This window comes from Mustelus asterias, chromosome 22, assembly GCF_964213995.1.
Source record: "Mustelus asterias chromosome 22, sMusAst1.hap1.1, whole genome shotgun sequence".
NCBI classification, from domain to species: Eukaryota; Metazoa; Chordata; class Chondrichthyes; order Carcharhiniformes; family Triakidae; genus Mustelus; species Mustelus asterias.
This window is the reverse complement of record NC_135822.1, coordinates 41,375,117-41,401,220: the sequence shown is the minus strand read 5'-3', so window position 1 is coordinate 41,401,220 and position 26,104 is coordinate 41,375,117.

Sequence of the window (26,104 nt, the reverse complement as noted above, 5' to 3'; positions counted from 1 at the left end):
AGAGGGATATGGACCATATAGAGGCAAACGGTCTTTAGTTTCGAAAAGCACCAGATGTCGGCGCAGGCTTGGTGAGCCAAAGGGCCGGTTCCTGAGATGAAATGTTCTTTGTTCTTTGTCTAAAGTAAGTGGGTGAGATTGGGGGTGTTGTAAGTTGGGTCATGTTTGGGGGTGAATGAGGGTGAGGGAGGGTGTCAGGCCTGGGGGTGGGGATGGAGAATTGGGTGTCAGGTCAGGCCTGTTGGATGGGGTGTCGGCAGTCAGGCTGGGGGGGGGGGGGCGGGGGGAGCGGGGAAGGAGCAGCAACAAATGCCAAATTCTGAAAATCCAGTGAGAAAGCAGAGAATGCTGGAAAGACTCACTGGGTCAGACAGCATGTGTGGAGAGAGAAGCAGAGTTAACATCTGAGGTCAAGGATCCTTCATCAGAACTGGGGAAAGTTCATGATGACAACTTTAAGTAAGTCTGGAGACACAGCGGATATGGAGGAAAGAGCAAGAGGCAGGTGATATTGCGGAGTCAGGCATGATTAATACAATGCAAAAAGTGATGTGTATGTGAAGAAACAAAAGATGTGTCCAGAGGAGCTGTCCACTTTTACAGCATGGATGAGGAAGGAAAGATGGAGAATCTAGTCAAGAGGAGTGGAATGCCATAGTTCAGGAATGTGGGGGAGGCCCCAGGCAGCAACCCACACCTCGTCCAATCCCAGCATCTCTGGCGCAACCTCCTGCGTAACAGCACCCACTGCCTGAGAAAACAGCAACACTGCTTCTAGATCTCAGGCTGAGAAATGGTAACCTGCACCCCCATTGGTGCAGACCACCAAACTGTCAGTCTGCTGTCATAGCAATAAAAGCAAAATACTGCAGATTCTGGAAATCTGAAATAAAAACAGAAAATGCCAGATAGACTCAGCAGGTCTGGCAGCATCTGTGGAGAGAGGGACAGAGTTAACGTTTCGAATCCAACATGACCCTCCCTCAGGGTTAAAGCAAGGGAGAAACGTGATGGAAAGTCTCATTCTACTTTCGGGATCACATTTCCCCCATCATACGATATATATAAGACCCTCGTCAGACCCCACTTGGAGTACTGTGCTCAGTTCTGGTCGCCTCACTATAGGAAGGATGTGGAAAAGATTGAAAGGGTGCAGAGGAGATTTACAAGGATGTTGCCTGGATTGAGTGGCATGCCTTATGAGGATAGGCTGAGGGAGCTCGGTCTTTTCTCCTTGGAGAGACGAAGGATGAGAGGAGACCTAATAGAGGTGTATAAGATGTTGAGAGGCATAGATCGAGTGGGCTCTCAGAGGCTTTTTCCCAGGGTGGAAATGGCTGCTACGAGAGGACACAGGTTTAAGGTGCTGGGGGGTAGGTACAGGGGAAATGTTGGGGGTAAGTTTTTCACACAGAGGGTGGTGGGCGAGTGGAATTGGCTGCCGTCAGTGGTGGTGGAGGCAAACTCAATAGGGTCTTTTAAGAGACTCCTGGATGAGTACATGGAGCTTAATAGGATGGAGGGTTATAGGTAGGCCTAGAAGGTAGGGATGTGTTCGGCACAACTTGTGGGGCTGAAGGGCCTGTTTGTGCTGTAGTTTTCTATGTTTCTATGTTTCTATACCTATTGCCACATACCCATTTAACAATTGCTCTCATTGAGCCGCCTTACACATACAAAACTGGAAACAAATGTTCGTCCAGAGCTCTGCAAATTCATCCCACACCAGATAATCCAAACGACAGCTTATTTATCTTTTTCATTTAAGGCAATTTGAGCCTTTGGCTGAGAACTGATAAAGTTCATCACAAAGTTGTTGCTGTTGTATTAAATCATCCACGGAGCTGTACTCACTGCTTCACACCCTGAGCAGCAGATCAGCAAACCCGAATCTGCAGCGACTGTCTGACTGAGGAATAAGGGACGCGATCTTACCACCTCGCGGTCTCAGCCGAGCAGCGTGGCGAGCTGGAAAGATAGCGCACGGTGCCAAACCGCTTCACATCCAAAATGGGCATGAAGCTTATCAGCATGTATGTGACTGGATTTCAATATTATTAGGGAGTTTGGCATGGCCGTTCCCCCCCACCCTCCCGGATGCTTCCCACTTCTCCGGCAAGAAGTCACTCCACCACACTTATATAGAGCAGTAGTGATACTCCACCCTCACATCACTACTGCTTTATATAATGTGGTTCAAGCACGGCAGTAGCGAAGGAGAGCAAGGAGCTGAGTATCAACCCCTGGGGTGAAGTGGGGAGGAGTCTCAGCCACTGCATTAGTGTGGGGTGGGCGAGGGGAGATTGCGTAAGTGCAGGGTATTGCGGTGGGGGCGGGGTTCGTGCCGATATGGCCATGCTCAGGTCAGGGGTCGGCGCTGGCTTGGGACTTGTGTTGAGCGCGTTCTCCCTGGCCACTGAACAACCCCTGAGGAGCTGCTTGCAAGGTCGATTCCTAACCCTACTGAAATCGCTCTGGTTACCCAGCCATCTGCTGGACCGGCTCTGTGGCTGACTGCTGACGTTACATCCTGTGCCCCACTAACAGTGACAAGAAGCAGATCTGGCCCAATCAAGGGAGCTTGGCAGGTGTTAACATGGCTCCCCACACTGCGTGGACTCTGCAGTGCTGCCTTCGATGGGAACCCACCTCGTGGTAGTCAAGAGGTTGCTTCTCCACTGTCTGTCCGAACCGCGAGTCATTCGAGGAAACCAATACACCAGACGCCCTCTTGCCTGGGTCCTTATTGTTTTTTTTTGGACGTCCATATATGTATAGGCAGTCCTTAATCTGAGAACCCCAAAAGTTGACAGCCATGATGTACTCTTAATACTCTGCATTTCCCTCTCCCAACTCTCTGAATAAAATAGTAACATAATCAAATTTCCAATCTACTGGCCCAATCCTCGGATCACAAATATTTCACTAGATGCTAATGTTTCTGTAATTTCCTCATCTACTTTTTAAAATATCTTTGAGGATGGGAGCGATCAGTCCACAGCTTTATCTTAAGTCCCATTATTTTCTCTGTTTTTTTTAACTTATAATATGTCCCCAGGAGGGGCAATCTAGAACAAGAGGTCATTGATTTAGGATAAGGGGTGGCAGATTCAAAACAGAGATGAGGAGAAATTATTTTGCACAAAAGGTTGTGAATCTGTGGAGTTCACTATCCCAGGGGATGTCAGGACTTTGAGTAAATTAAAGGAGGAGGTGGACAGATTGTTAACTAGTTTGGGTTTGAAGGGCTCTGGTGGACAGGCAGAGAAGTGTAGTTGAGACCAAGATGAGATCAGCCATGATCACAGGCTCGAGGGACTGAATTGCCCACTCCTGCTCCTAGTTCAAATGTTCTTATGTTCTTCTTCTATTGTGAAAATGGATGCAAAGGAGCCAGACTGATTGCTACATTTGACTACGTGACGGATGGAGCAGGAGGCGGCAGGCCAGAAGCAGGTAAATTTAGTGAAAATGAGGTTGGCAATTGCGGAGTTGAGCATGGTTGGTAATGTAGATGACTACAAGGGACACAGGTGGGGGTGTTGGTGATCTTGGGAACAGGAGGGAGGTGGGTGTCACTGATTAGGGGTGCATCACAGAGAGAATGGGGATGACTATTTACAGATTTATTTCTTGGCCCCTGGTAAATGCTTCTTCTCTAGCTCACAAACAGTGCTGTAATGCAATTTCCTTTGATTTTATTTGATTTATTATTGTCACATGTATTAGTATACAGTGAAAAGTATTGTTTCTTGCGCGCTATACAGACAAAGCATCTCGTTCATAGAGAAGGAAAGGCGAGAGTGCAGAATGTAGTGTTACAGTCATAGCTAGGGTGTAGAGAAAGATCAACTTAATACGAGGTAGGTCCACTCAAAAGTCTGACAGCAGCAGGGAAGAAGCTGTTCTTGAGTCGGTTGGTACGTGACCTCAGACTTTTGTATCTTTTTCCCAATGGAAGAAGGTAGAAGAGAGTAGGTTCGGGGTGCGTGGGGTCCTTAATTATGCTGGCTGCCTTTCCGAGGCAGCGGGAAGTGTAGAGAGAGTCAATGGATGGGAGGCTGGTTTGCGTGATGAACTGGACTTCGTTCACGACCCTTTGTAGTTTCTTGCAGTCTTGGGCAGAACAGGAGCCATACCCAGCTATGATACAGCCAGAAAGAATGCTTTCTATGGTGCATCTGTAAAGGTTGGTGAGAGTCGTAGCTGGCTTGCCAAATTTTCTTAGCCTCCTGAGAAAGTAGAGGTGCTGGTGGGCTTTCTTAACTATAGTATCGGCATGGGGGGACCAGGACAGATTATTGGTGATGTGGACACCTAAAAACCTGAAGTTCTCAACCATTTCTACGTTGTCCCCATTGATGTAGAAAGGGGCATGTTCTCTATGCTTCCTTATAAATCCAGCATTTTTTACCTCCTTTCACAAACTGGACTCAACACTGGCTAACATTAGTTAAAATGAAAAGGTGTAGTCTCCTGCGAATGGATTAACCTTAGCCCCTCCTCCTGCCTCCATTTAAACTAGAGGTTGGTGGGTTCAAGATGGATTGGGACAGGTTTGAAGGATTTAACATTTTTTCTTCCACTTGGCTTACATCCACCTCTTTCTGTGGGTTAAAAGCCTATCTTTTAATAAATCTACCATTACCTCATTGCCTGTTACAATATTATCCACTGTCTATTTTTAATGGGTTCACACCTCCTTCATACACTCTCTTATGTGATATTTTAATAAAAACTTTTACTGTGAGCCTTTACTCCAGTCTCTTCCCACGCCTAATGGTGCACTAAGGCAGATTTCCATCTGTTACTATAGCCAGTTATCCCTGAGGGGCGTCAGTTGACTGGACAGTTGGTTAGTATTGCAGAGTGATACCAACAGTGTGAGTTCAATTCCTATACTGGCTGAGGTTATTCATGAAGGTCTCACCTTCTCAACCTTGCTTGAGGTGTGGTGATCCTCAGGTTAAAATCACCACCGGTCAGCTCTCCCTGTCAAAGGGGAGAGATTATGGTCATCTTGGATAATGGCAACATTATCTTTATTCCTGCAACAGGTCACTAGTCTGTCGCCAGAGACTCATAGCTTGAGGAGCGCCACTCCACATCGTGTAGTAAGAAGTCTCACATCACCAGGTTAAAGTCCAACAGGTTTATTTGGAACCACGAGCTTTTGGAGTGCTGCTCCTTCATCAGGTGAGTGTGAAGGAGATGAAGGAATAATGCTCTGAAAGCTCGTGATTCCAAATAAACCTGTTGGACTTTAACCTGGTGTTGTGAGGCTTCTTACTGTGCCCACCCCAGTCCAACGCCGGCATCTCCACATCATCACGTCAAGTGTGACTGACCAGGAATCTCTCCCGCTGTTACCGACAGCCAATGGTGCATTTGGAAGGATTTTCAGGTTGACATTCAATCTGTTTGACCGTGTTATGAAAGCACCTTCTTTAGTCATAAGTCCTGGGGTGGGTCTTGAACTTGGCATCACCACCAGCAACAACCAAGTCTCCCCTGGTACCACAGGTAATAAACCTGTTGGACTTTAACCTGGTGTTGTTAAACTTCTTACCACAGTAGAAAACAGTACCACCACAGGGAAGTCCATTGTCAACTTGTTGGACTACACACTTCAGCCAGACAAAATCGAAGTTCTCAGCCGAGAATTTCTGCCCCACCACCAAAATGGACCACATCAGTCTCGCAGCGGACACAGAGGAATTCATCAGGCGAATGAGGCTGCGGGAGTGCTTCCACAAACCCCAAGAGGCCAACAGCGAACACAATGAGACAGCCAATGAACCGGAACAGCCGACAGAGGGTGCAGCAACCGAAGAGGAAAGAGTCGAATTGGACTCTTCTGGAAGGCCGCTGCCCTCGACTCGATATGTATGCCCAAGCCGTCAGGAGGTGTGTCAATGCCAGATTCATCAGCCGCACGCACAAGATAGCCCCGAATGTCACCAAGCACAACGCAACGCCATCCGCGCTCTCAAGACCAATCGCAACATTGTCATCAAACCAGCAGACAAAGGAGGGGCCACCGTCATACTGAACAGAACCGATTACTGCAAGGAAGTGTACCGACAACTGAACAACGAGGAACACTACAGACAGTTACCCGCAGATCTGACCAAAGAACACACCCATCAACTCAACAGACTGATCAAGACCTCTGATCCGGACCTTCAGAGCACCCTCCGTGCTCTCATCCCACGTACTCCCCGCGTTGGAGATCTCTACTGCCTCCCGAAGATACACAAGGCAATGGGACCCTGTGTGAGAACCTCTCCGGCTATGTCGAGGGCATCCTGAAACCCATTGTACAAAGGACCCGGCTTGGGTCACTGTGTATGTGGAGTTTGCACATTCTCCTCGTGTCTGCGTGGGTTTCCTCCGGGTGCTCCGGTTTCCTCCCACAGTCCAAAGATGTGCGGGTTAGGTTGATTGGGCATGCTAAAATTGCCCCTTAGTGTCCTGGGATGCGTAGATTAGAGGGATTAGTGGGTAAAATATGTGGGGATATGGGGGTAGGGCCTGGGTGGGATTGTGGTCGGCGCAGACTCGATGGGCCAAATGGCCTCTTTCTGTACTGTCGGGTTTCTATGATTTCTATGATCTATGAAAGGACCCCCAGCTTCTGTCGCGACACGACGGACTTCCTACGGAAACTCAGCACACATGGAGCAGTTGAACCAGGAGCACTCCTCGTCACAATGGATGTCTCGGCACTCTACACCAGCATCCCCCACGACGATGGCATTGCTGCAACTGCCTCAGTACTCAATGCCGACAACTGCCAATCTCTAGATGCAATTCTACATCCGCTTCATCCTGGACCACAATGTCTTCACCTTCAACAACCAGTTCTTCATCCAGACGCACGGAACAGCCATGGGGACCAAATCCGCACCTCAATATGCCAACATCTTTATGCACAGGTTCGAACAAGACCTCTTCACCGCACAGGACCTTCATCTGATGCTACACACTAGATATATCGATGACATTTTCTTCCTTTGGACTCATGGTGAACAATCACTGAAACAACTATATGATGACATCAACAAGTTCCATCCCACCATCAGACTCACCATGGATTACTCTCCGGAATCGGTTGCATTCTTGGACACACGCATCTCCAGTACTTCCCCGGAGCGGAGAAGCTACGACATCTTCTTCAGAGCCTTCAACATGTCATCGATGAAGATGAACATCTCGCGAAGGCCATCCCCACACCCCCACTTCTTGCCTTCAAACAACCGCACAACCTCAAACAGACCATTGTCCGCAGCAAACTACCCAGCCTTCAGGTGAACAGTGACCACGACACCAGACAATCCTGCCACAGCAACCTCTGCAAGACGTGCCGGATCATCGACACGGATACCATCATCTCACGTGAGATCATCATCCACCAGGTACACGGTACATACTCTTGCGACTCGGCCAACGTTGTCTACCTGATACGCTGCAGGAAAGGATGTCCCGAGGCATGGTACTTTGAGGAGACCATGCAGACGCTACGACAACGGATGAATGAACACCGCTCGACAATCATCAGGCAGGAGTGTTCCCTTCCAGTCAGGGAACACTTCAGCAGTCACGGGCATTCAGTCTCTGATCTTTGGGTAAGCGTTCTCCAAGGCGGCCTTCATGATACACGACAACGCAGAGTCGCTGAGCAGAGACTGTTAGCCAAGTTACGCACACATGAGGACGGCCTCAACCAGGATCTTGGGTTCATGTCACTCTATCTGTAACCCCCACGACTTGCCTGGGTTTGTAAAATCTCACTAACTGTCCTGTCTGGAGACAATACACATCTCTTTAACCTGTGCTTAACCCTCTCTCCACTCACATTGTCTGTACCTTTAAGACTCTCTTACCTGTAAAGACTCGCATTCCAACCATTATCTTGTAAATTGAGTTTGTGTCTGTATATGCCCTGTTTGTGAACACAACTCCTCACTCACCTGATGAAGGAGCAGTGCTCTGAAAGCTTGTGCTGCCAAATAAGCCTGTTGGACTTTAACCTGGTGTTGTGAGACTTCTTACTGTGCCCACCCCAGTCCAACTCCGGCATCTCCACATCGTGGGTCTTGAACCCAGAGATTCTGATTCAGAGGCAGGAATGCCACCCACTGTGCCGATAGACCACCCGCTAGCCTTTATTATTAGCCATTTATATTCATTGTTAGATTCATTGTTAGACTTTTCTCTTGCCTTTTCTTAATATTTTCTTTAATCCCTTAGCTGTTTTCTACAAATCTCCAAGTCCTCTCAGTTATCACTTTTCCTGATATTTGTATAAACCATTTCCTTTTGGATTTATGGCCTGTTTTAAATCCTGCCTTGATCATTGGGTTAATTGAGGGTACGAGTGGATTTTTTCTCTTCAAAGGGCTGTGCTGGTTTTGTGTTGCAATTTAGATTTTGAATTCCTCCCATTGCTTGTTTCTCGGTTCATCTCAATCCAGCACAATCCAGTTTAACGTGTTCAGTTTACGCCTCATTCCTTTGAAGTCAGTTTCCCTGGTGAGTGCGCTTAACCCTTGAAGCTAATGTTATAAACTATCAGGTTATGGTCACAGTTTGCAAAATGCCACTTTACTGCCATTGATTCATTTATTCCTGTTTATTACGTGTTACTAAATAGTCTGGACTTTTCCCCTGTTGGCTCTGAATTATATTAACCTCAATTCGAATTGTTCACTCACCCAGCGAGGGCAGTGTGTGTCTGTGGGGTAGGGGGATGGGGAAGGGGGGGAGGATGCTGTGTGTGTGTGTGTGTGAGTGTGGGGAGAGGTGATGGAGGATGGTGTTTGTGTGAGGGAGGGGGGGGGTGTCAGGGCAGAGGGGGTTGGTGTGTGTCAGGGGATCGTTTGTGTGGGGGTGGGGGGAAGGTGTTTGTTTGGGAGTGGGGATTGTGTGTGGGGGAGGAGTTGGGGGATGGTGTGAGTGTATGAGGGGGGAATGGAGTGTGTGTGTGCATGTGTGTGTATGGGGTGAGGAAGGGGGCTGGTGTGTGTGTGTGAGAGAGAGAGAGAGAGAGAGAGGGAGGGGTGATGGTGTGGGGGGAGGACGGGGTGTTTGGGCTTAAGATCAGACAGGAGAGGTCAAGTGAGGGGCTTTCAGCTGTAAATCCCAACAACTAGGCCCCGGCCCAAGGCACTGACTGACCAATAGGCAGCCATGTTAGGGTTTTGTTCACTGACTTTGCTGTGACGTTCTCATAGGTCAGGAGGAGATATCATGCTCCCTCTCTGCAGCTTCCACAAGAAAATCCTGACCCTCCCCAGTCCCCGCCTTACCTCACCCCCTATCCCTCTCTCTCTCTCTTAACACTGGCATCAGCTGTTGAAACCCATTCCCAGTGCCGCAGTAATACGGGGCACCATTCCTCTGCATGCCTTGGACCCTGACAAACTACTGTCCACTGCCACCAGCTGGCCCTTACAACACCCTGCTGGTTCTGACAGGAGATGGTATTGAAATATTTAAACAATGCTTGGGAGTTAAAATAACCCCGATCTCACACTCAATACCTTGTGGGAGTTTTGCCTCACGCCCGCACCTGTCCTGAATCTTTTTGATTTGATTTATTATTGTCATATGTATTAGTATACAGTGAAAAGTATTGTTTCTTGCACATTATATAGACAAAGCATACCATTCATAGAAAAGGAAGGGCGAGAGTGCAGAATGTAGTGTTACAGTCATAGCGAGGGTGTAGAGAAAGATCAACTTAATATGAGGTCGGTCCATTCAAACGTCTAATGGCAACAGGGAAGAAGCTGTTCTTGGGTTGGTCGGTACGTGTCCTCAGATCTTTGTATCTTTTTCCTGGCAAGAGAAGGTGGAAGAGAGAATGTCCGGGGTGCATGGGGTCCATGATTATGCTGGCTGCTTTTCCAAGACAGAGGGAAGTGTAGACAGAGTCAATGGCTGGGAGGCTGGTTTGTGTGAAGGATTTGGCATCATTCACGACCCTTTGTAGTTTTTTTGCGGTCTTGGACAGAGTAGGGGCCAAACCAAGCTGTGGCACAGGCAGAAAGAATGCTTTCTGTGGTACATTTGTAGAAATTGGTGAGAGCCGTAGCTGACATGCCAAATTTCCTTAGCTTCCTGAGAAAGTAGAGGCATTGGTGAGCTTTCTTAAGTATAGCATCAGCGTGGAGGAACCAGGACAGATTGTTGATGATTTGGACACCTAGAAACTTGAAGCTCTCGACCATTTCCACTTCATCCCCATTGATGTAGACAGGGACATGTTCTCCACTACGCTTCCTGAAGTCGATGACTATCTCTTCTGTTTTGTTGACATTGAAGGAGAAATTATTGTTCACCAGATTCTCTGGCTGGGACTCTCTAAGCGTCAAATTTGTGGGAAAACTGGAATAATTCACGCTGTTTTTTCCAACGGGAGTTCACACTAGAATCTTCCACACTCTGTGCACTGCACAGGCCACCAGTGTGAATATCATTATAAATCAGTGGGTGGGGCCTATTCCCACCCGGGAGGCTGAAACCAGCAGGCCTCTGCGCATGCGCAGTGGCCCCAAACTGTCAGCCTCTTTGCTGGCCAGCTCAATTGCTGGCTAGCCCGGGACCCCAGTGCTGCTTCGCCAACCCCTGGTCCCCTGACCAGCCAGCTCAGAACCCCCCCCCCCCCCCCCCCCCCCCGCTGTCCCGGCCCATCCCGATCTCTAGGCCCCCCTCCCCAGCAGTGACGGTCCCCCCACTCCCCCGGCAGACACCGGCCTGGGAGGCAGACTCCACCCTTCCCCCGGGCAGACCCACTCCCCCCCCTCCCCCCCAGCTGCCCACACCCCAGCCCACCCCGATCATTGGCCTCCCTCCTGCCCCCCATGCAGAGTGGCAGCAGGACCCCCACCCCCACCGATCACACCCTGGACCCCACTCCCAATAAGCCCCACCCCCTTGGCACTGCCCCATGCTTGATGGACAGTGCCAAGATGCCCCATGGGCATGGACACTTTGACTCTTGGACAGTGCCAGGCTTGCACTGCCAGGGTGCCCATGCCCAGAGGGCACCACCAACCCCACCACCCACCCACCACCTAACCTCCTGGGGTGCCCCTTCACTCCAGGGGGGGTGTCGTCCTGCTAGTTCCCTGAAAGTGGGGAGCTAGCCTGAACCCCACTGGAGTGAAATACCCCTGGCGGGATGGGAGAGGCGAGTGGGCCCAGAAAATTCAGTCCCGTGCCCGCTTATAGCATTTAAATAGGATGTAAAATTCTATTTAAATGCTAGCCCCGTGACCCAGCTAATTTCCGGTTCCGTAAAGACACTGCCGGAAATCCGGGCCTGGCAGACGCAAGTGTGGAATCCCGCTAATCGGCCAATGCGTGATTCTCCTGGTCCACTGCACTAAAAAATTAGCCAGTCTGGCACCTTGAGGCAAACTGGCACAGCGCACCGGGCAGTACGAAGGGGGTAGGGTCAGTGGGGGGCGTACTGGAAGTGGGACCTTATCGGCGCTTGGTCATCAGTGTAGGGGGGTGGGGTTGGGGCTGTCCGGTGAGGGGGGGGGTGGGCAGGGTGGTACATCGGGTCTGGCCCAGGGAGGTCCAGAAGGCCAACAATTGGGGGGGTGGAGGGGTCTGGTGCATTGCTGGGCTGGCTAGCGATTGGAGGCCAGCAATGGGGGGGCCAGTGTGCATGCGTTGGTCCCTGCGCTGACAGATCAGCACATGCGCAGTGGCCCCCTCAGCGCTATGCTGCCAGCTTCTCGGGCGGGGATAGGCCCCACCCCCTACTTTTCAGAGTGAATCATGCTGAGATACTATGCAATGCTCCGAGTGTTGGAGATTCGTTCTGGTAAGTACGCCCAAAAAACAGGTGGGATATACTCTCATTTTCCTACCCATTGGGCACTTCGTTTTTTTTTGGGAGAATCCCGGCCAATTAATCTCGGGGGGCTGACATTCAGAATTTTCCATATTTAAAAAAGCCACATCCTTTCAATTTCTCTGAAACACATTGAAATACGGCGCCCAAATCGATTTGGTTCAGAGCACACACTCGAGCAGTGTTTGGGAGTGTGCCATACAATGACATTGCCTTGAGCGTAATAGACAGATTTGAACATTGAGCCTGTTGTGGTTGATAGCAGAACCTCTGGACAGGACAGTCTGCCTTTCTGTTTCCATAGGATTGCAGCAGTTTTATTATCCAGCTTACAGCCAAGTTTTCTTTTATTTTCAGCTCAGTAGATAATGAGTCAGATTGTATTTTGCGAGCTCCCGCTGGAAGTGTGGTTATTTGTGACTGGTTCAATGTTGGAGTGATGTGGGGGGCTCGCTTTGCAACGAGAGCTCTGTGAATTTGATCACATCAAAGACCTGGGATCTGAATGGATATTTTCCTCAGTAGTAAAGCATCAAAGAACAATCTGTCTTTGGGACATTGGAATATATCCACAGGTGTGTTTATGTTACCACTCTGCCTGTTTATAAATTTATAACTTGCATTGTCCATCACCATTCTGAAAAAGACTCACCAATTCACAAGCTACATCCTTCAAAATTAAAGGAAAAACTGCAATTAGAATCAACACCTAGGGGGTACCTTAGAGCTGTTACAGATTTAATTGATGAAAATGATTACATCTGGAACCTTAAAATTGGCAAGGAAAAAACACACAAGCCACCATGGCTGAGACTCTGCTTTGATGGATTATATTAACTCATTCTTTATGAGTCTTTTTATGTTCCAAACTAAAAGTACAAGCAGCATGTAACTGAGAAGTTTGTCCCCATTGGCTCTGCTATGTCTCATGTGTCACTCCTGTACCTAGGTGCTGTAGGTTGAGGCACTGATCTTTGAGAGCAAAGTGAGCTGTTGCCGTCAGAGTAACTAATACGCACGAGGCTCTCGATCCGGGTAGTCGTGTATAAACCACACCGTTCTCCTGCACAAAGGTCTTGCAATATGCATGATACTGGGACAATGATTCAGCCTGGGGTGAGTGCCTAGCTGCAGAGTGCACCCCTCCCCTCCCTCCCAGGTCCCATTTTTGTTTGGAATGAGCTCTGTTGTTCCTCTTCCATATGACTCACCAACCCCTCCCTGACAGAGAGATGGTGAGTGAAACCCCAGCCCCAGGAGGGAAAAAAACAGTAAAATACTGGGAAATCAGGGATGGGATTCCTCGGCCGCGCTTGCCCCAAAACCAGAGAATCCCACCCGAGGTCAATGCACCTTTGCGTGGTCTGCTGCCCCCCCACCCGCTACGATTCCCATAGCAGGCGGGACAGGAGAATTCCCTCCGTTCCCCCCCCCGCCCCCCCACCGCCGAGAATACTATCCCAAACTGTTATTTCCATGCTGTCTGGCCCTGTTGTGTATTACAGCCGGGAGTTTAAAAGTCTAAATTTATTTTTCAGTGTCAAAATTAGGCTTACACTGCAATGAAGTTACTGTGAAAATCCCCTAGTCGCCACACTCCAGCACCTGTTCGGGTACACTGAGGGAGAATTTAGCATGGCCAATACACTTAACCAGTATGTCTTTTGGACTGTGGGAGGAAACCGGAGCACCCGGAGGAAACCCACGCAAACACAGGGAGAATGTGCAAACTCCGCACAGACAGTGACTAAGCCGGGAATCGAACCCGGGTCCCTGGCGCTGTAAGGCAGCAGTGCTAACCAGTGTGAAACAATGCCAATTTAATTGAAACAGCTTCTCCCTATCCCTCCATGAACAGAAAGGTGTTTCTGATTTTTATTTCCCCACCTTTATAAGTGGTGGTGTATTTTCCCCAATCCTTTAGTTTTGCAGCGACCCAAACCTCTGTTAATAACCAGAGATAGGGTAGAATCAGAGGCTTAGTTTATTCTACACACACAATACATGGGAAGGGGTTTCACAACATTCTCCTTCCCACCCATGCTTTTGCATTTACACAGTCAAAGATTGCTAGGTACATGGTGAAGACCACTGATTAAAATAAGAATGATTGCTTCACAGGTCCAGACTCGAGAATCACAACTTCAGTGGTGTATTTCTTCAGAGACGGTGGCTGGGATAAACCCCACTCCAGTAGCACTGATTTCCATGATGGGAGAGGCACAGAGAGATGAATTACTCTTGTTGTGGGCACTGGTACAGAAATTCAGATAACGTTAGGCATGATCTCCCTCAGATGGAGCCATGCTGACCATCCCTGATCAAGCTTTGCCTCCCCAAGTGGAGATAGATGCTCGCCTTCAGACGTTTCTCTAATAGTTGCCCTACCACTGACATGAGACTCACTGGTATGTAGTTCCCTGGTATATCTCCACAATCCTTCTTAAATACTGGAAACACATTAGCTGTTCTCCACTCATCTGGCACCTCCCCCGTAAGAGTTTTAACAACACCAGGTTAAAGTCCAACAGGTTTATTTGGTAGGAAATGCCATTAGCTTTCGGAGCGCTGCTCCTTCGTCAGATGGAATGGAAATCTGCTCTCAAACAGGGCACAGAGACACAAAATCAAGTTACAGAATACTCCCTCCCTCCCTGTGGAGGAAGCATTGCTCCCTCCACTCACATTGTCTGTATCTTTAAGACCTGGTTGGTTGTAGAGATTCGCATTCTAATCAGTATTCTGTAACTTGATTTTGTGTCTCTGTGCCCTGTTTGAGAGCAGATTTACACTCCATCTGACAAAGGAGCAGCGCTCCGAAAGCTAATGGCATTTGCTGCCAATTAAACCTGTGGGACCTGGTGTTGTTAAAACTCTTACCATGATTACACAGACAGGATATGTGGCCAGGGCTAGTGACATTACACATACACTCACAAAGATACACGCACACCTCTCCCCAGACTGCAACTGAGTTACTGAGTATGACACGGTTTACCTCCTCCTCCCCGAACTCTTCCTTTCTCCCTCAGTTTGACTGAGGGGTCTTTGAGTTGGCAACCTCCGGTACGATAGGTATGTAACTCCCTCTCAAATATAACCACTGGGTTCTAGACAGGCATCACACACAATTTCAATATAATGTGTAATGTGGTTAATTTAGCAGTGACAGGGAATAATTGGCTGAATTTGCAGGGAACTCATTTTCTCCATGCGATCTTTTGCTATTGAAAGTATCTTACCCGCTCGTTACTCACAACCTCCTGCAATCTTATACATCACCAGGGCAAAGTTCCAGCTCAAAATAAACTGTGGGCGTGGGCGGTACTGAGATAGATTACTGTAAATATCGCATCTAATGTGGTATTCGTTCATGCACAACCAGCCTCAATAGCCCCGCTCTCCTCCTCCAGCCCATTACCCTGTGCTCTCTCTCCCATCAATCCCATTCCCTCTCCTATTACCTGTCCAAAAATTTGTTTTAAACTATTTATTAAAAGTTGCTGCAGATTTTGCTTCACCTGCTAATGGAAAACAATTCTCCTAACACCCTCCCCCTCAACAACACCCCCCTCCCCACTGCCTGCTGTCAGGTTCTCAAACAATTTATTGTTCCCGTCAGTTGATGTTCAAGGACGAGAGGACACAGATTTAAGGCTTTGGGCAAGAGATGCAGGTGGATGTGAGGAACAACATTTTTACAAGAATGGCATAATGACCTGGAACTCACTACTAACCAGGGTGATGGCAACAGAGCCTATGAATCATAGAAACATAGAAACCCTACAGTGCAGAAGGAGGCCATTCGGCCCATCGAGTCTGCACCGACCACAATCCCACCCTGGCCCTACCCCCACATATTTTACCCGCTAATCCCTCTAACCTACGCATCCCAGGACTCTAAGGGGCAATTTTTTTTTTTTAACCTGGCCAATCAACCTAACCCGCTTTTCAAAAGGAAATTGGATGGGCACTTGAGGGATATAAGGTTGTTGTTCTAGGGGAATCGAGAGGGGAAATGGGGCTGATTGATCTGCTGTAGAGTGAAATTGATTCAATATGCAGAATTGGCCTCCTACTGGCCCCTAATGACTCTATAAGCGGGAATCCATCCCCACCCGTCCCCACCTCGCCGTCCCCTGCATCCCCACCCCCATTGCGAGTTTTGTGATGGCAGAGGTGGCCTGCCATTGGCTGGTGATGGGATCTTTTGGTCCCGCTGCTGCCAATGGAGTTTCCCATTGTTCGCACCCATCGCTGATGTGGAACCCTGGTGGCGGTGGCGGGGGGCGGTGGGGGAGCGGGGGGTGGGGGGGTGTTGCCGTCAGCAGGACCTGAAGATCCCACCAGCGAGAATGGTTGGAAAAATCCAGTCCTATGGGTGGAATTTTATGCCCCCCACAGAGCAAGTTAGCAGGTGGGAGACCAATAAAATTGGATGCCACTCAGCAGTGCTGTGCCCATTGCTTACCTGTCTTGATTGGCATTTTACCAGGGGAGGGGTGACCATGCCATTCAGCAAGGGCACCAGGTGAAATATTTTTGATGACTGAGAAGGGGAGCGGGGTGGTGGGGCGGGGTGGGGGTGGGGGGGGGGGGGGCAGTGGGGGGGGTCCCTCCTGTTCACGAACTCTGTGCTCAATGGAAGCCCCTGATTTATGTTAACTCCCCCAGAACCTGAATTTCCAGCCTCCTTACTGGGGCCTCCCAGACTGGCAACCCCAATTTATCTTCCAATCCCATTCCATCGTTGGGAACTGCCTGGATTTCCGCCAGTGGCCGTCGCTCCTCACGAGGACTAAAGAGCCTCCTTCCATCTGATTGGCTTGCAGCTCTCAGAGGCTTGACCTCCCACCCCACCCCAGGTGGAGACGTTAGCCTCCCCCTGAGACAATTAATGACCTGTGGACATAAATTCCGCTCTGGGCTTTCTCATCAAGTGGAGACTGGAGACGCTATGAGTAATGGCCGATGGTAAAATTGTATCTTGGTGATGCCATTGGTCAGAGTGCCACTGCTTGGGCCTGCATTCCGAATGGAAATGGAGCTCCCTGTACAGACAGCGGCAGAATCCAATGTGCATGGCAGCGAGTGGGGCTGGGTGATGCCAGTCACGATGATCACATTGCCAGGCCGAGAAGTTCCATAAAACAAAGTTCATTTCTTAATTTTATTGCGAATCAGCAAAGCTGCTCTGAAAATGACTAAATTACTCGGAATATAGTTTCTGTACTAAGTAATCGCTCCTTTTAAATTGCCTCAAGTCTCAGTCTGTCTTCCATCACAGCAGGGTTTGAGTCAGTCTGTGACTACTCTTGTGTAGAGTTACAAACCCCAATGCCACTGTAACTGTGGCAATATTGTTTTAATAATCCATTTGCACTGTGCCCCCCATTCAATGCTGGTAACCACAAGTAACTGTTACATAAAATGCAGTGAGAAATGCCCCGTTGCACTTGTAGCTTGATAGCTGCACAGCGATCTTTATTTTAACCTAGTACGGTTAAGAATATATATATGTATTTGCATCATTATGAAGATGAATGCTTTGGCACTCCAGTGTAACCTCCCCATTGAGCCATTGCAATTGTTTCATGTTCAGAATTCCCACCTGCAGACTGTACCGTCTGGCCAAATTCTTCCTTGCAGGAAAGGGGAGGTAATTTAGAAAATGAGTCACGTCATTGTCACTGTGACTCCCTCAGGTTGGTTACACACTCTGAGCACCGAGAGGACATTCCTCGCAAAGATAAAAAGGCAGAATGATTTAAAATAAAATCAGGCGAGAAACAAATAAATAAACCTGAGTAAGGCATTGATGATAAGGGGGTTCTAATTTCTGGTTCTCATTTTGTACCTTGATTTAGAAATGCCGGCAACATAAAACACAATTTGAAGGTACGCATGAATGGGAATTGCGTTGATGAATGTCTGCGCACTCAGACAGAAACTGCTCACCCCCAGTGCATGATTTCCTCACTACTGATTTTTATAGATTGAAGATCACCGTCTGGAGTGCCCATTGTTAGAGTCCTCAGAAAGATGCTACCTTTAAGAAAAAGATTTGCATTTCCAGTGACCAACTGAAAGGATCACATGACAAGATTTAAGTCTCAAGACTTTTACTGTAGCAAAAAAACTAAAAGACAAATAGTCCAAACGTGTACGGGTTAGGTTGATTGGCCATGCTAAAATTCCCCCTTAGTGTCCTGAGGTGTGTAGGTTAGAGAGATTAGCGGGTAAAATATATGGGGGTAGGGCCTGGGTAGGATTGTGGTCGGTGCAGACTAGATGGGCCAAATGGCCTCTTTCTGCACTGTAGGGTTTCTATGGAATTTAAACATTGACTGAACACTATTTTTGCCGTTTATACTCTAAACCACAGAAAGGAACTTCCTGTTTCACTTTTAGAACAATGAAAAACCCCCTCTCCCCCCACATCTTCATGTGTCACAGCTCACCCTCTGATTTCAGCTTCTCTGCCGTTTTCTTCTCTCTATGGGCTGCCATTAGCAGCCTTTCCCCTGGTTTCTGTGGCTATGACTCATCTTTCATTCCCTCACCCTGCAGTATAAATATCTCCCATTTTCTCTGCCTTTTAGCTTTGACAGAGGATCATCTGGACTCGAAACATCAGCTCTTTTCTCTCCTTACAGATGCTGCCAGACCTGCTGAGATTTTCCCATTTTCTCTTTTGGAAAATTCCCTACTATGGTTGAATACTTTACACCATCGCTTAAGGAGACACATTTCTTTCTCCAGGACCCATTCCAAAGCTACCCTTGGTTCTTATGGGTGTGTTTCCTTTTTCCTTTCTCAGCTGGGTAACTTCTGATCCCTGAACTGACATTCACTGTGCAAGTTACACTGGAGATTCATTCTCTTGAGCTCAAGCTAAGCAAATTTTCCAACCTCCTTTAACTCATCATGAATTTGGTTGCTTCAAAATGAGGACAGCTCCCATCCGTGTTCTGCACGGTAAATGATAAGGGTCAGCGTTTTCTCTGCTTTAGGTACAGGACTAGCTGTCCCTATCTCCTGTGTGCTGCCATGCCATGGCTGAAGCCATGTCTGTGAGTTTCAGGGATATCTTAGAATTCCTGTAACTGACACCACAATGTGTTGCTATGGACTCTTCCATTCCTAAAGCTCATCAACATGGCAATGCAAGTCACATGGGCCATGCATTCAGGTAGAAATGCTGATTAGCTATTATCTAAACCCCGACTCCATTCTACCTTGGAGTTACACAGACAGTTCAAAGTATAACTATTTTAATACCTGACGTTCCTAATAGCTCCCTGTGAGACTTGGTGAGTAATGGTTTACCCAGTCAGCACAACTATTCTTGAAAATCTCTATAGATCTGAACATCTTGCACCTTTTTGTCCAGTAAGATGTCACATGACCTCCTTCATTCCCCCAGTATATCTTAATTTAACAAGACAATCTACAAACAGAGGAATAAAAGCAAAATACTGCGGATGCTGGAATCTGAAACCAAAAGAGAAAACACTGGAAAATCTCGGCAGATCTGGCAGTAAAGAGAGAAAAGAGCTGATGTTTCGAGTCCAGGCGACCCTTTGTCAAAGCGGTAACATACAAACATAATAATGTTAATAATCTTTGTATTGGTAACATGTAGTACTTTATAATTTATGAATCCTGTGAGGGAACCATAAACTAAAATAACAAAATTTAATGAGTGCCCCCCTCCCTCCAACCCCCTCAGGTGAAGAAATTGCGTCCGAGATTCCACTTTTCATAACTTTTATCTTAACACCAATCAGAACCAAAGTAAATTAAACCAGCAAATGATAATTCAAATAAAAAGGTGAATCGAGTGTTAAATAATTAATAAGAACAAAGATCCATCTGACTGACAGGCACACACATTGCATCCCGCACAAATTTTACACCACCTGGAGGTCCCAGGTTCCAGCCTCCAGCAGGTGGGTCACTCATTTCCCCACCCAGTCATTTGGACTCAAGTTGTGTCCAACAGCAGTTGTATTCCCTCCAATGTCCCTCGTTATGGTTAAGGGCAACAAGCTGCATGTCTATGAACCCTCTCTCACTTGGGTGACATCAGTCCTGATTGTGGAACTTTCCAGAGTTCCTTTACAAGTGACCAGCAAGAGCTGGTTCACAATCGGATTCTCTGAGGCAAAGACTGAGCTCCTTCACAGACCCGAGTTATTCATATCACTTTTAGGAATCAGTCACTTTTAGCTTGATTGCACATCCTTTCCCCAACAGCTCCTGGAATTCTATTTTCCTTCTTGCTGCCAAACAGAAAACTGACTTTGTCGTAGAGAACTTTTCTGAATTCTCCTCAAATGAATTATGCGTTCCTCTGTCTCTGTCTGATTTCTTTTTGTGCGTGCATGTACACGCTACGGGCTATGTGTCTGTATGTGTGTTATTTGTGTGTCTGTGTGTTTGTGTGTGTCTGTATGTTTGCATGTGTGTGTGTTTGTGTGTCTGTGTGCGTGTTTGTGCATGCGTGTGTTTGTGTGTGTGTGTTTGTGTGTCTGTGTCGGTGTGTGTTTGTGTGTGTGTGTGTGCGTGTTTGCGTGTGTGTGTGTTTGTGTATATTTTTGTGTCTGTGTGTTTGTGTGTGTTTGTGTATGTTTTTGTGTCTGTGTGTTTGTATGCGTGCGTGTTTGTGTGTGTGTGTTTGCGTATGTTTTTGTGTCTGTGTTTGCCTGTGTGTGTGTTTGCTTGTGTTGGTGTGTGTGTTTGTGTGTATGTATTGTTGTGTGTGTGTGTGTGTTTGCATGTGTTTGTGTGTCTGCGTGTGTGTGTGTTTGTATATATGTTTGTGTGCTGATCACCGTCTGCCTCCAGCTATCCTTTATGAATGCAACTCTCCTTTGACAGTTTTCTGTGTCCCCTGCTGTAGAACCTTTGGGTCTTTGTCTGCCTCCTATGTGCCCCTGCTGCATAACTTTTTTGTCTCCACCAACATAACTTCTGTACCTAAACTTCCTTCCTGTTGATAGTGCTTGCAGGTCAATAGCTGCCTGATCACAGGGGCCAGTATTTCTTATCATTCAAGAAAATCACAACTGATTCCTTCACAACTCATGTAAAAATCACTTTCAAGCATTCTTTAAAACAATGAGGCGGCACAGTGGTTAGCACTGCTGACTCATAGCGCCAGGGACCTGGGTACAAATCCGGCCTCAGGTCACTGTGTGGAGTTTACACATTCTCTCCGTGTCTGCGTCGGTTTCCTTCAGGTGCTCCTGTTTCCTCCCACAGTCCAAAGATGTGCAGGTTAGGTGGATTGGCCATGCTAAATTGCCCCTTAGTGTCAAAAGGTGTGTAGGTTAGCTGGATTAGCCATGGTAAATGTGCAGGGTTACAGGGTTGGGAGGGTGGGAGGGTTGGCCTGGGTAAGATGCTCTGTCGGAGAGTCGATGCAAACTTGATGGGCCAAATGGCCTCCTTCTGCACTGTCAGGATTCTATGGTTTAATTCTAATTACAGATCCCACAGGCATTTTACAGAAATTACAAATTCTCCTTATAGTGCTGCTTCCGAATCAAATGTCATCATAAATTTTAAAGATCATTATCTAATCATCCCTCAACCTTCAATTGTCTAGAGAAAGGCACTGTTTTGGAATCACCCTTGTAAATCACCCATGAATCCTCATCACAAAACAATTTCAAAATGCCACGCAATAATCAGAACCCCAATGTCCACTTACTAATGGTTCACAGTGTCGGAAATTCACATACTGAGCTGTTAATAAAAACTACGCCGCGCCCCATTGTAGCAAGTTGGAACACCGATAGAGATTTTAATTTCTGAATTATTTTCCCAGCACTTCCCATTTTTGAATGCTGGTAAACCTACGGGTTGATTCCAGAATTTACAGTTCTTTTGATTTGTGCGTAATCTGTTCCACTTCGCGAGTGTTTGTTCTCATTAGTTTCTATGGAAACCCAGAAGATTAAAGAGATAAATAGATGTAAGTGTTGTGAACATTGCATGTGCATGGGTGTTTTTTTAAATTAATTTATACAAGGGAATGACACATCCACAGATGTGACTTATCTGACTCTTGGGGCTTAGCCTTGATCTGTGTCTGGGACTGAAATAAATTACTCCAGAAAGCAGCGATTTTTAAGGAGTTTTTGACCTTAAGCAATGAGTGAAGAACATGCAGTAGCAAAATGTAAATTCTGCTTGGAATGCATCCATTCCCCGTCATAACAGAATTACAAGGCTGAAGACTCTTTCATTCCCTCTCCTCTGACAAGAATTTGGCTCTTATTAGAGGCTGGATTTTCCCCGGGACCATCGGGACCTGACCTCAGGGTCAGTTCCGGTTCCTGAGTCCACGCTTTTTGGTAGAGTTCCCGCTGACTTCATCTTACGGACAATTAGTCCAAATGGGGAAAGTGGGTGGCCCTCTGTGGGGGCCCAAAGGGAGACTGAGCTGTCCGCCCCAGTGGGAAAGGTGAGGACTGCAGACACATAAGGAGAGCAGGGGCAGGGGGGAGGGGGAGGGGCGGGGGGGAGTGGTGGCGGTGGCACAAGATGGAGGCACTTGCCTGAATGCACAAACCCTACACACGGTGATCAGGAGCACCTGACTGATCTATCTGCCAGGGAAAAGGCCTGTAGGTTCACTCATCGCCACCTTTCTTTACACTTGAATCTGCAAGTTAAACAGTGACACTTTGGGCAGAATTTTCCAGTCCCGCCATGGGAATCGTAGCGGGCAGGACAGGTAATGTGACAGATCACGCAAAGGTCTGTTGACCTCGGGCAGGAATTTCCAGCCTTGGGGCGAGCGTGACCAGAAAATCCCGCCTTTTGTCTTTCTGCTGTCTGACGTATAGCTGGGCTACACCCAGGTCACCTGCCATACTGGAGACTTGCCTTCCCATCAGAAGATCACCAGCAATTGAGATTTTAACAACTTTAATTGCGCTCCCGTCATGAACAACTGGGTTGCCTGTATCGGTCCCACTTGGGAAAATCGGCCGGAAGTGGCAACGCACTTAAGAGCTGGACTGACACACTTTTCCCATGATTTTACCCCTCCCACCCCTCCTGTAAACCTATAACCCCAGGGGAAGAGGAAGAGAAGCTGGATGATTAAAGGAGGCAGCAACTAACACGTCCCCTTTCTGACCCAGCTGTCCATGACTAACTCACTGGAATTCAGTGCCAGTGAGCACTACCTCAAATTCCCCATTCCAGAACAGTCCGTCTTACCGTCCATCTGGTTCTCACCAATGTGGTGTCCTCTTGACCATGAGGCTGAAGTACCACCCTCCAAAAATACAGGTATTCCAGTGTCCCAAATTTCTAAATCAAACCATCCGATATTCCGTACACCATTCTGCTCCTCATGCTTGTCCATTCCCCGTCTTCCATGTCCTCATGCTTTAACAAAGTGAAATCCCAATGGCTGCAGGGAAGCTGCAGGAAGACTGCTGGTTTTCACAGGGGGGGGAGACATTGCACACAGCCTTGCAGGACAACCTCAGGTGGCTCTGGTCCGAGAAGGTCCAGCTTTGGACAAAGGCAGCAGTTTGCACTGACTGACTGACAGAGGCAACAGCGTGGGCACTTGTTGGTGTAGTAATGGAGGGCGAATGTCCCTGAGCAGGGACAACAGGTTTGATCCACATGGAACCACTGTCTCTCCCATGGGGTGGTGTCCCAACAATCCTGCATGTGTGTTGGAGGGAAGATGACTGGACCACCGTGAGACCCTGCCAACTGCTTTACGCACTGGTATCTGCAGCTGTGATGGCAGCAGGCTAAGCCTGCGTAGTAACAAGGACTTTCACTGCAGTTGCCAGACTTTTGATGGCTTGTGGCCTGATGGAAGCCGAAACGAGGCAAATAGCGATTGCATCGCTGGCAGGTCTGCTAACGGAGATGCGGGAAAGGATGGGCTCCAGGTTTGGCACAAAGTTGTCTGCCAGATTGATGTTGAATCCTCCTCCTTCCCTGACAGTGACTGCAACCTTTCCAGGAATTTCAGTGTGCATACCCACCTGCTTTGTTCTGTCCACCGCACTGGATTGCTGAAGGGAGCATTTTCCAGCTGATCTTCTGCACAGCCTCACCCTCCAGTGAATTGGCACCAACACTATCTATTTATATTGCCCTGGCTGCAGATCCTTGTGCCTGATGTCTCACAACATGCAAACCCTGCCACTCTGTTATCTTCTAATGTATATATTACATCAGTATCTGAGCTGTATGTAACATATATCCTCTAATGTATATACTAGGTCAGTATCTGAGCTGTACAATAATAGATATCCCCTAATGTATACACCGTGTCTGTATCTGAGCTGTCTGTATATCCTCTAATGTATATACTGTGTCAGTATCTGAGCTGGTAGCTGAGGGTGGGAGGCAGAGTGATGAGTGACTGGGGTCCTTTCCTGGCTGTGCGGCCACAGTTTGTAAGATGCTCTGTCCAAGGGTTGGTGCTGACTCGATGGGCCAAATGGCCTCCTCTGCACTGCACTGTAGGGATTCTATGATTCTATAAAACAGCTTCTTTCCCCGTGTTTTCAATATTGCAATTTCCAGTAAAGAGGAACATTCAAAGAAAATTAAAACAGAAACCATCTTTTTCAATGTCCCAATGATTTTTCTCCAGGGTCGCCCACAGCAGTATCCTGGAGACGGAGCTTCAATTGCTGGAGACTCCAGGCCAATCCTGGAGGGTTGGCAACCCTAAACATGTCTGATTTCTTGGGAGTTGATTTCAACTCCTTTTGGTAACACAACCAGTCATTGAGTCATAGAGGTTTACAGCATGGAAACAGGCCCTTCAGCCCAACTTGTCCATGCTGCCCAGTTTTTACCATTAAGCTAGTTTCAATTACCCGGGTTTGGCCCATATCCCTCTATACCCATCTTACCCATGTAACTGTCTAACTGCTTTTTAAAAAACAAAATTGTACCCGCCTCTCCTATCTCTGGCTGCTTGTTCCAGACACTCACCACCTTCTGTGTGAAAGAATTGCCCCTCTGGACCCTTTTGTATCTCTCCCCTCTCACCTTAAACCTGCGCCCTTTAGTTTTAGACTCCCCTATCTTTGGGAAAAGATATTGACTATCTAGCTGATCTATGCCCCTCATTATTTTATCGACCTCTATTTGGTCCCCCCTAGGTCTCCTACGCTCCAGGGAAAAAAGTCCCAGTCTTAGCAAGGCGTTCGATAAGGTCCCCCATGCAAGGCTTCTCGAAAAAGTGAGAGGGCATGGGATCCAAGGGGCTGCTGCCCTGTGGATCCAGAACTGGCTTGCCCAAAGGAGGCAGAGAGTGTGTATAGATGGGTACATTGGCCTTTATAAATCGGAGTATCGAGTATAAAAGTTGGAGTGTTATGGTAAGGTTATATAAGGCATTGGTGAGGCCGAATTTGGAGTATTGTGTACAGTTTTGGTCACCTAGTTACAGGAAGGATGTAAATAAGGTTGAAAGAGTGCAGAGAAGGTTCACAAGGATGTTGCCGGGACTTGAGAAGCTGAGTTTCAGAGAGAGATTGAATAGGTTGGGACTTTATTCCCTGGCACGTAGAAGATTGAGGGGAGATGTGATAGAGGTGTATAAGATTTTGATGGGTATAGATAGAGTGAATGCAAGCAGGCTTTTTCCGCTGAGGCTCGGGGAGAAAAAAACCAGAGGGCATGGGTTAAGGGTGAAAAGAGAAAAGTTTAAAGGGAATATTAGGGGGGGGCTTCTTCACGCAGAGAGTGGTGGGAGTGTGGAATGAGCTGCCGGATAAAGTGGTAAATGCTTTTAACATTTAAGAAAAACTTGGACGGGTTCATGGATGAGAGGGGTGTGGAGGGATATGGTCCAAGTGCAGGTCAGTGGGACTAGGCAAAAAATGGTTCGGCACGGACAAGAAGGGCCAAAAGGCCTGTTTCTGAACTGTAATTTTCTATGGTTCTATGGGTCTTTTTCTAATTGGAGGTCGGTCACCAGTGGTGTGCCCCAGGGATCTGTTCTGGGACCCTTGCTGTTTGTCATTTTCATAAATGACCTGGATGAGGAAGTGGAGGGATGGGTTGGTGAGTTTACCGACGACCCGAAGGTTGGTGGGGTTGTGGATAGTCTGGAGGGATGTCAGAAGTTACAGAGGGACATAGATAGGATGCAAGACTGGGCGGAGAAGTGGCAGATGGACTTCAACCCAGATAAATGCGTAGTGGTCCATTTTGGCAGGTCAAATG